Genomic DNA, 10,785 nt, shown 5'->3' on the forward strand with positions numbered 1-10,785 from the left:
TCACATACCCCACAGGTCAACATCCCATTTTGAGAGCTCAAACAAGCAGAGAACAATGCAATTTATAGTAGGTGGATGATGGTTTGTATGTACGTTCTGTGTATATATGTGTGTGTTTCATTTGTTCCTTTACTCTTTAATAAATAGTTATTGATAGTCTACTATGGGATGACTGGGGATACTAAGTTAATTGCACTCATAATAATAGCTACCATTTATCTAGAGCTTATTGCATGTCGGTATTATGTTAAACATCTTATATACATGTACTTTAATTCACTTAATTCTTTAGCAACAACTTTATGAAACAGCCCCATCTGACATTATAGTAAAATGAGTTCAGAAAAGTCAAGGACACGTGGCTGATTGATAACAGACTAGGATTCACATCCAGACCTACCTGATGTAAAACCATTTCCCCATTCATTTGCCTAAGTTGCCTTCCTGAAAATGAATACAAATATAAAAAGGCATTTTACTCGATTTCTTGGAATTCACATTCCAGTTGGAGAGAAAGGCATGTGATACAGAATGGAAAAGGGTATCTTACAGCAATGTGCACAGCTATATACGTGATTAACAGTCTGCTGAAGAAGGAGGGAGAGGGTTAGAGTGAGGTCCCAGAGAGAAAGTAGTATTTGAGTTACTCCTCTATGGAGTGGGATATGAGAGAGAGAGAAAGATCCGGTAGGGTGTGCTTTGTTGTGTAGGAAGCATGCTCAGTTGCTCAGTCATGTCCAACTCTTTGCGACCCCAGGGACTGCAGCCCACGTGGCTCCTCTGTCATGGAATTTTCCAGGCAAGAATACTGGAGTGGGTTGCCATTTTCTACTCCAGGGAATCTTCCCTACCCAGGGATTGAACCTGCGTCTCCTGAATTGACAGGTGGATTCTTTACCACTGAGCCACGTGGGAAGCCCTGTGTAGAAAGAGACCTGGACTTATCAGAGGCAAAGAGACTTGACTTACATAGAGTGAGTCTATGCACGAAACAGCAGCAGCAGCAGTGGGAGATTCTTCAAGGTTGCTTCTCTATTTATGAGGCCCAGATCTCCGTCCCCTTTGTTCTCATGGCATTGCCACGTCTTAGTAAAAGAGGATGTAGGGAGAAAGTGAGTTCAGCTGGGGTAAATTAGAAGTGATGACTTATGGAGACTACAGGAAAAGGAGTAAAGGTAATCTGTCTCTGCTTACTGCAGTGGTGGGACCCTTATGGGATGACTGTCACACGAATGAAGATATCAGCCAGCCCTGGATATGAAAATGCAGCCTTTGGCTGTGTTTTAGAATCAAGTGAAGGAAAAAGGAACTGATATACTTTGTTCTTTTCAATTGTATGTTTGACCCTGAAGGGCATGGTTGCCTGACTCTTTCACCAGAGACACGGGATGGATAAAGAACAGAAATAGCATCCACAGATAACCGTATGTGAAGATGACTGTGTTAAAGGCAAGGGTATAGCCGGACACTGGGAAATAAAGTAATCACCTATTCAGTCCCAGCCAAGGGAGCAATCCAGCTCAAAGAAAAGGAGGACAATAGTGTTTCAGCCAGGATGCCTCTGAGCCTTAGGCTCTTCTGTTTAGGACATATAAAAACAATCAACATGGATGGAGCCCACATGGTTGGCAATCACAATATCACAGTTCTTTGGGGTTTCACTCTGAGAAGCTGAGACTTTGCAGTTTGCAAGGGTTAAGATTTCAGACTAGAATGATCACTGGACTATTCCGTTTTTTTTGTTGTTGTTGTTTTTTGATATTTTAAAAGGGATACTGGGCTGTCCCATATTCATTGCCAAGCCCTCCCTGCCTCCAAATCTTCCTATAAAATGCTTCTTCTCTAGTCTCTAACTATGCTCTGTGACTGAATATGATTATGGGATATTTACATGCATTCTTGTCTATTGTATCAAAAGATTGTGAAACAAAATGCCCATCATTAAAGCCCCAAAGTGATTGGATTGGCATGGGGACCAGGAATGGGGCTGGCATGGGAGAGAGGATCTGACTCTGAGATTTCATGAAATCCAAAACAATAGGACAGCTGCTTTTCCATAAACAGATTATTATTATTATTTCTACCTAGACAGCTTGATAGCAGCCATTATCTTCTTTCTGGGTGTCTTATCAAGTTCTGGCCGCATGCAGCATGGGCGATAAGGAAGGAGAAATGTCACCCATGGGATTGCCAAGGATTATTTCCATGCACTGCTGTTCAGCAACGGCCAAACCCTTAGAACTGAAAGTAGTCCTATTGTTCATGCTGGGCAGTTGCTATTCTGACAACACCGAGAGAGCAGAAAGAAGATGTAGCTGCCATTGTGTGAAGGATTGAAATTTCAATACTCTCAGCTCAAGTTCAAGCAGTCTTGATTTTGAAAAGCGAAATCATCATGGAATATCTTTGAAGAGGGAGAAGACAAGGAAAGGAAAGAAGAATAAAATGAACTCAGGGCTTTTCAGGACTATGAGGGAGTATTGAAAAGAAAAGACGCAGAGAGAGAGAAGTACAATATTTTTAATCACCAGAACTTAAAATGCCAGGCATATAAGCCTCAAAGGGATTGAATATCATCATACAACCATTACCTGTGATCCAATTATCTAACATAAAGACCCCATCTTACATACTACACCATTTTACATATTACTCACTGGAAAATAGTTAATTTACTGGAGTTCTGTTTAATTGTCTCTGTTTCACACTAAGTTCTTGAATGAAATTAATCTGTTGATATTGAAAAATTTTCCTTTGCATCTCAATGATGTGTGCGTCGGATTTAAATATTTGAGGGAAAAAATACAATATTCTTGTATTTTTGTGATAATATCTCAGTTTCCCAAACTTATATCTTCTTTGAGAAAAAGACTGCATTAGAAAAAGACAAAAGCAATAACTAATGTGTATGATTAACCTGTACTATGCTCATACAGAATTTCCTCCCGAAATGTTCAGAGTACTTCAGTCATTTTCATACACAGTTTTAGGGTCATGCTGATATTATAATGTAAGCCACTTGGAAGTGAGCCAAATAAAAATTTTCCAACATCTTAAATCACTATTCTGAAATTGGAATTTCAAATGAATAAAGTGCTTTGCTCTTAAACCAACAACTTCAGAAATTAGATCTCGGTTGTGGAATCATTAAAAATGAGGAGTGGGAAAAGGTTGGGAAGGTAAAGAGCAAAGAGAGGGCGCAGAGGAAGGAAGGAAGATGTGGGACAAGGGGAAGGGGCCTGTCTCCCTTGGGACTAGTGAACTCCAGAAGGGCAAAACCTGCTCTCCAACAAATTCTTACAACACTTCAGACAGACTAAGTCTCAGGAGGTATTTGTTAAATAAATTAGTGAGCGGTGTGCAAAAATATGGTGTCAGTGTTAATGTATCCAAAGGAACAGGCTTCTAACTAGACACTTTAGTTTTTTTAGCCATTAAGCATTTATTAGGAAGCCTAGAGCATCTCCAGCTTGAACACATGTAGGAAGTATCTGGGGATCTTGTTAAAATCCGGATTCCAATTCAGGAAGCCTGGGAGAGGGTCTGAGATTCTGCATTTCTATCAAACTCTCATATGCTGATGCTGTTGGCTCATGGAAGCACTCTGAGTGGAAGTGTACTGGAATAATACTAAAGGAAGATGAGCCGGGAGTCAGGAACTTGGAGCTCTAGTTTCTGATGTCAACTATCTGTGTTTTTAAGCAAATTGATTCATTAGTTTCTATATAATAAGTGGGTTGCATCTACATAATTTCTAAGGTTCTTACAGACTTAATATTTTAAAACAAAAGGAAGAAAGAGGGGAAGGAAGAAAGAAAAGAAGGAAGGAAGAAGGGAAGGAAGGAAAGAATAGTTTAGAGAATGGCCAGTCTGTCTCTAGAAATCCCAGGGGGGCTGAATTATTTCCCTCCAGAGTTGCACAGGTAATCTGGCATAGCTGAATTATGATTCAGCTGACTCCTAATTTCTAATAGAGTAATTTTCCATTATCATTTCTGTTGTTTTGTATTTACCCTTGGTTTATTCAAATGTATTTAGATTCTTTTTCCTCAATTTTTAATTTTTTTGCAGAACAAAGTTATGTTCCACTTTATCTTAGAATTATTTTAAATAGATAAATTAATATTTTTAGTTGGAGTCTCAATATCAAACTCTCAAAAATTAATAGAATGAGTAGACAGAAGACTAGAAGGATATAGTAGACCTGAAAAGCACTATGAATCAACTCAACATAGTTAAGATTTGTACAATTTTCACACAACATCAGGATACAAATTCTACCCAAGTTCCCATAGGTTATAAACCAGGAGACACTGGAATATATCCAGGGACATAAAACAAAGTACAAAAATTGCATGATCTAAAGGTATTGAAGGCATACAGAGTCTGTTCTCTTATCACTGTGGAATTATGTGAGAAATCAATATCAAAAGGTATTTGAAAATAAGTGTCATTTTTTTCAGGAGCAGTGTGACATTTACCAAGAGAGATCTTTTATCATTATTAGTAACTTTTGTGGAATGCCTACAATCTGCCTGATGAGATACAAAGTGTTGGGAATACAAAGATGAGTAAATTATATTTTATGATCAAATCCCTTGCCTGATGAACTGAGAGATTTCTATCCTGCAAAGTGAAGACCAACTGATCAATGCAAATGTCTAATATGTGTGTTAACATGCTAGGCCCCCATCCTCTTTGATATACTAAAAACATATCACTGACTACAGTAGAATGCTTGCAAAGATGGCCAATTCAACTCTCCCCATGCATTCTGTTTGTTGTGTGATTTTCCAGCTGAATGTATCCAAAAGTGGAATTTCTTTCTCTGCTTCCTGATTTGGGGTTGGCTTTTGTGACTTGCTTTGGCTAAGAGAATACAGTAGAAGGAACAAAGTTCTATTTCTACCTCTTGGCCTCAACAGGCTGTGTGCGAGTGTGTGCTAAGTGGCTTCGATCAGGTCTGACTCTCTGCAACCCTATGGACTGTAGCCCACCAGGCTCCTCTGTCCATGGGATTCTCCAGGCAAGAGTACTGGAGTGGGTTGCCATTCCTTTTTCCAGAGGATCTTCCCAACCCAGGGATTGAACCCACATCTCCTGTGTCTTTTGCATTGGCAGGCAAGTTCTTTACCACTAGTACCACTTGGGAAACCTTCAAGATGACATGCCCACTTTTATTTCCTCTCTCAGACTGCTGCTGCCACCATAAAGAACAAGCCTGGGATAGCCTGCTGGATGATGAAGCATCACTGGGAGTGATGAGCTGTCCCAACTACATTAGCCGAGGCCAATCTAGGCTAGCCCACGGCAAGTCATCCCATAGACTTGTGTGAAAGCACTAGCAAGAGCAGCAGAGTTTCCCACTCAACCCGTCGCTGACCACAGATGTACCGTGAACTCAGCTGAGACTGGGAGAACTATCCAGTTCAGCCATAAACTTCTCAGCAATAATACATGCCCCTGGTGACTCAGTGGTAAAGAATCTGCCTGCCAATGCAGGAGGTGTGGGTTCAAGCCCTGGGTCAGGAATATCCCCTGAAGAAGGAAATGGAAACCCACTCCAGTATTCTTGTCTGGGAGATCCCATGGACAGAGAAGCCTGGCAGGCGACAGTCCATGGGGTTGCAAAGAGTCGATCATGACTTAGAGACTAAGCAACAACAACATCAAAGCTGCTTAGTTTTAGAAAAGTTTTTCTGCAGTTATTACAAGATGCATTAACTCTGATGCACAGATCAGAGGATGTGGTGAGATGCTTACAGTCTGGATTTATTTTAATGGTTGTTCTGATAGGAATTGTAGGTAAACTGGGGTGAGATTTGAGAGAGGTAGGAGTCCAGGATGATGACTACAAGATATTTAACCTAAGTAACTGATAGATAATCAGAATTCCTTTTTTTTTTTTTTTGGATGAGGAAGTAAATCGGGAATTGTTTTTTGTATAAGCATTAAACTCTAATCAGGGATTTATTGTTAATGCTGTAACAAATTTCTCAACAATGTCATGAATTAACACAAAAAAATTCCTTTCTCACTGAAAAAAAAAGACTACTTAGTTTTGGGGTGCTCTGTTATTCAGCATAGGTATATGTTGTAATGGCCTTCTGGACACTGAGCTTTGATTCAGATAAATGGTTCTAGTTTAGGTTCTCCCTGGAAGATATTAGGTAAGATATTAAGGGAGAGGTATGCATCTCACTATATCTTCCACATTTTTGAGCTGACTCTCACTTACAAAAGGGAGGAGCTTAGCTTGAATTATGTTTCATTTTACTGATAAAAGAAAGATGTGCACAACCATGACAGGAAATGCTGTTGAGAGACTGAAGCACGAGGTAACACACATACATATTCCTTTTCTAAAGGAAGCATAAGGGACAGAGCCAAGACCAGGCATCAGAAAAAGGATGTTCAAATCCTGATTTTGCTGAGTGTGTATGGTAGCTTGAGCTTCTGTCTTCTTTGTGGTAACCAGTCAAACTACAGTGTTTCTTCAAATGTAGTCATGTGTTACTCAACTTATTTTACTCTGTTTTCATATAATGTGCTGTGCTGTGCTTAGTCACTCAGTCATGTCGGACTCTTTGTGACTCCATGGACTATAGCCCACCAGGTTCCTCTGTCCGTGGGGATTCTCCAGGCAAGCATACTGGAGTGGGTTGCCATGCCCTTCTTCAGGGGATCTTCCCTACTATCTGAGCTACCAGGGAAGCCCAAGGATACTGAAGTGAGTAGCCTATCCCTTTTCTAGGGGAAATTTCTGACCCAGGAATTGAACTGGGGTGTCTTGCATTGCAGGCAGATTCTTTATTAGCTGAGCTGCTCAGGAAGCCCATTTTCATATAATGCTAAGTTACTTCAGTCGTGTCCGACTCTGTGCGACCCCGTAGTTGGCAGCCCACCAGGCTCCCCCATCCCTGGGATTCTCCAGGCAAGAACACTGGAGTGGGTTGCCATTTCCTTCTCCAATGCATGAACGTGAAAAGCGAAAGTGAAGTCATATAATAGTGTCTAGTAATTATCGAGTAGTCATAATTCTAACTAGCATAGGTACATTTTGGCTTCCCTGGTGGCTCAGCGGTAAAGAATTCCCTTGCCAATGCAGGAGATGTAGGTTCGATACCTGGGTTGGGAAGATCCCCTGGCAAAGGGCATGGCAACCCACTCCAGTATTCTTGCCTGGAGAATCTCATGGACAGAGGAGCCTGACGGTCTAGAGTCCCGGGGTCACAAAGAGTCAGACTTGACTAAGCAACAACAATATGTACATTTTATAGTTTTCAAATTGCCTTTATGGAAATTATCTCACTTTGATCCTTCAGTGATGCCTTGAAATACTTATTGGTAGACGAAGAACCTCTGCTGTCTTCTAAATGGTGGTGTTTCTGAGAAATGTCTGAGCTCATGACAGACTTGCTAAGACAAGTCTGTCTTACCTCACTTTGTTTTTTTATTATTTTTTTAAAGAATTAAACCTGGCGAGCATATCAGATCTTTGACTTTTATTATCAAGTCCATACCTCACTTCCGTTTACAAGTTTTTTTCATAATGACCCTTGTCTATGAGGTGTATTCTTTTTCACCCCAGACATTTTTAAAGTGAGCAAGGAAGGTAATGGTTACTCTGAAATTGCATCTTGGTGCCTGGAATTTATATTCTTAAACCATCAGAAAGTGAATGAAGTTGCTCAGTTGTGTCTGACTCTTTGTGACCCCGTGGACTCTAGCCTACCAGGCTCCACTGTCCATGGGATTTTTCAGGCAAGGGCAATGGAGTGGGTTGCCATTTCCTTCTCCAGGGCATCTTCCCAACCCAGGGATTGAACCCAGGTCTACATGCATTGCGGGCAGATGCTTTACCATCTGAGCTACTAGGGAAGCCATCAGATTGTCTATTTAATGATGTTGGTAGATTAAACAAATAATTAAATTTTTATCATCTGTGCTTGAGCCATGAATTTTTATTTTGATTATGTAGTTGAGTTGGCTGATAATGTAGATTCTGGGCTCAGCAGTTTCTATCTGAAATATGTGTAATGGCCTAAGTATCTGGTGAATACCGCCTGGTCCCTGACCAATGATTTAAGTTTTACCTGTGGTTATGAGTCTTACAAGACAGAGCTATTTCCTCTCTTCTACTTAATTTTAAGTGTGATCCTTATTTTTATCATCTCTTGTAACTGTTCCAGTACCACATTTTGATAGAATGAAGGAGAGTGGTTATTGTGACATTATAATAGCCTCCATTTATTGGGAGATTTCTATGTGAGAGCCAACACGCTATGCTCTTTACTTACATAGTTCTCACAACAGCCCATTGAGATAGATATATTGCTATTCCCATTTTACGGACAAGGGAACTGAAGTGCAGGGAGATTAAGTAAATTGCCCAAAGTCACACGGTGACTAGTGATAGAGCTGGATTTTTAGCTCAGACCATTTAAGTAGGAAATTCCTATTTCATAAACTACTATATTTCTTGTATATATATACACTATATTTCTTGTACTATAAGATTTTCTTTAGATCAGAGACTAAGAAAAATGATGTATATCAATCTAGCCATCAATCTATCAATCTATATCAATCATCTGGATTGATGTGTATCAATCATCTGGATTGATGTATATCAATCCAGTATCATCAAAAATTGCATGTGTTCACAAGCCATCTAGGTACTATGAACTCCCTTGAAGAAATCGTGTAGTAATCAGCCTGTGTGTGGTAGGATGTTTCCCTGTGGTAGACATGCAGAAGACATATAAGAAATAGAAATTTTCCCTCTAACAGACCTGAAGATTTATAGAAGTAGATAATTATTTTGGAGAGTTGGGAAGATAGAGTTGGTTCTATAGCATCTGAGGGTCACAGTGGGGAGGCAATGGATAGTCGTCCTTGAAGTGACTTCATTGCCAGATATTTTCAACGGATTTTGGTCTGCCAGTCCTTGGGCTTCCCAGGAGGCACTAGTGGTAAAGAACCCACCTGCCAATGCAGGAGATGTAAGAGTCATGGGTTCAGTCCCTGGGGTGGGAAGATCCCCTGGAGGAGGGCATGGCAACCCACTCCAGTATTCTTCCCTGGAGAATCACGTGGACAGAGCAGCCTGGTGGGCTATACAGTCCATGGGGTCACAAAGAGTCAGACACAACTGAAGCAACTTAGCATGCCTGCATGCCAGTCCATCAGAAGTGGGCAGGCTTGTCTCTAATCCCAATGCCTCACATTGAGAAAGCACTGGGCCACTCCAGAATTTCTTCTCACAGTCCTATTGATCAGGTTTAGTGGTTTCCATTTCTTTCCGTGTCAACCCAGGTGTAGAAGTCACACTCTTTACAGGTTTCCACCAGGAAGCCAATCCATACCAGTAATGGCTTCAATTGTATACTGCAAAAATTCATGTGCTAAAGTCCTGACCCCTGTACCTCAGAACGTGGCCTTGTCTGGAAGTAGAGCTGTTGCAAATGCAGTTATTATAAAAGAAGATGAAGTCATAAAGGAATGGGGTGAGCTTCTAATCAAGTATAACTGGTGTCCTTCTACACAGGAGAAATTTGGAGCAGATGCAGACACAGGGAGAACTCTTTGTGAAGATGAAGGCAGAGATCAGGGTGAGGTTTCTACACACCAAGGAACTCCAGTGGTCACCAGCAGACCACCAGAAGCTGAGGAAGAGGCATGAGAGCAATCTTCTCTGCACAGCCAGAAGGAACCAACCTTGCTGATACCTTGGTGTTAGACCTCTGGCCTCCAGAACCGTGACAATAAATTTCTGTTCTGTATCTAGTCAGTTGTGGTACTTTGCTATGGCAGCTCTGGTAAAGCAATATACCACCAAACATGTCCTGAGTTGGGCAGATTTTACTGAAGATATTTGGATGGAGCAATGTCGTGGGGAGGGATCACATCACACAGCCCACAGCATTCCCCCTAATTATATCACCTCCTCTCTCCCTCCACCTTCTTTCCTTCTCATCTCTTCCATTCTGGGTTAATCTCTAAATACTCAGCTACAAGTTTGTCTCACTCTATTTTTCAGAGTAGCTTTTTTCTTCCTTCGAAGTTATGGCAACAACCCACGTCTAGCTCCTAGGGCTCAGCTTCTAGCCCAACCATTAATCAAAATACACATCAAACACAAGCAGTCCATTCACTTAGAGAAATTCCTGGGCCAAATATTACAGTAAGAACATTTTCTAGATGGCGTGGCTTCAAATCTTGGCTCTGCTACTTGGATGTGTGAACTTGAACAAGTTACTTCATCTCTCTAAAATAAGAATAATAATAATAATAATTCACTGGGTCTGTCTTAAGTTTGGTGACCTCTCAAACAGACTCCGAGGCAGGTATTTGTGAAAGATGATGCAGTGAAGAAGGCTCCCAGGAGTAACATGAAAGGGAGTGCGAGGCGCAGGAAGGGGTCGAGTGAGAAGTTGATATGTGAATCAGGTACACTTGGGGCCTCAGACTTTCCATGGGGAGGCATGGAACTAAATGGCCCTTCAGAGTGGTCTCATATTATAGCAAGGGGACTAAGACTTTGTCCCCTCTCATGGCAACTAGTCATTAAGAGTGGGTTACCCCCAGTCAAGGGGTGGTTGGTGAGGTAGTCCCCTTTTTTACTTTTGGCTGTGCTTGGTCTTTGTGGCTGTGCAGGCTTTCTATAGTTGCAGTGAAAGGGGGCTGCTCTTCATTGTGGCGCACCTGCTTCTCATCGTGGTGACTTCTCTTGTTGCCGGGCAACAAGGCTTCAGTAGTTTCAGCACGTGGGCTCAGTAGCTG

General features: G+C 41.2%; 1 long non-coding RNA gene across 1 annotated transcript in view; it reads left to right on the forward strand.

Annotated features, from left to right (window-relative positions):
• Window positions 1-9,785, forward strand: part of LOC112584630 — a 46,351-nt gene extending 36,566 nt beyond the window's left edge. Inside the window, exon 2 of the long non-coding RNA XR_006550652.2 lies at window positions 9,551-9,785. This is a non-coding gene — a long non-coding RNA (uncharacterized LOC112584630). The remainder of the gene's footprint in view (window positions 1-9,550) is intronic.
• Window positions 9,786-10,785: the final 1,000 nt, after the last annotated feature.

This window comes from Bubalus bubalis, chromosome 4, assembly GCF_019923935.1.
Source record: "Bubalus bubalis isolate 160015118507 breed Murrah chromosome 4, NDDB_SH_1, whole genome shotgun sequence".
Taxonomy (NCBI): Eukaryota; Metazoa; Chordata; class Mammalia; order Artiodactyla; family Bovidae; genus Bubalus; species Bubalus bubalis.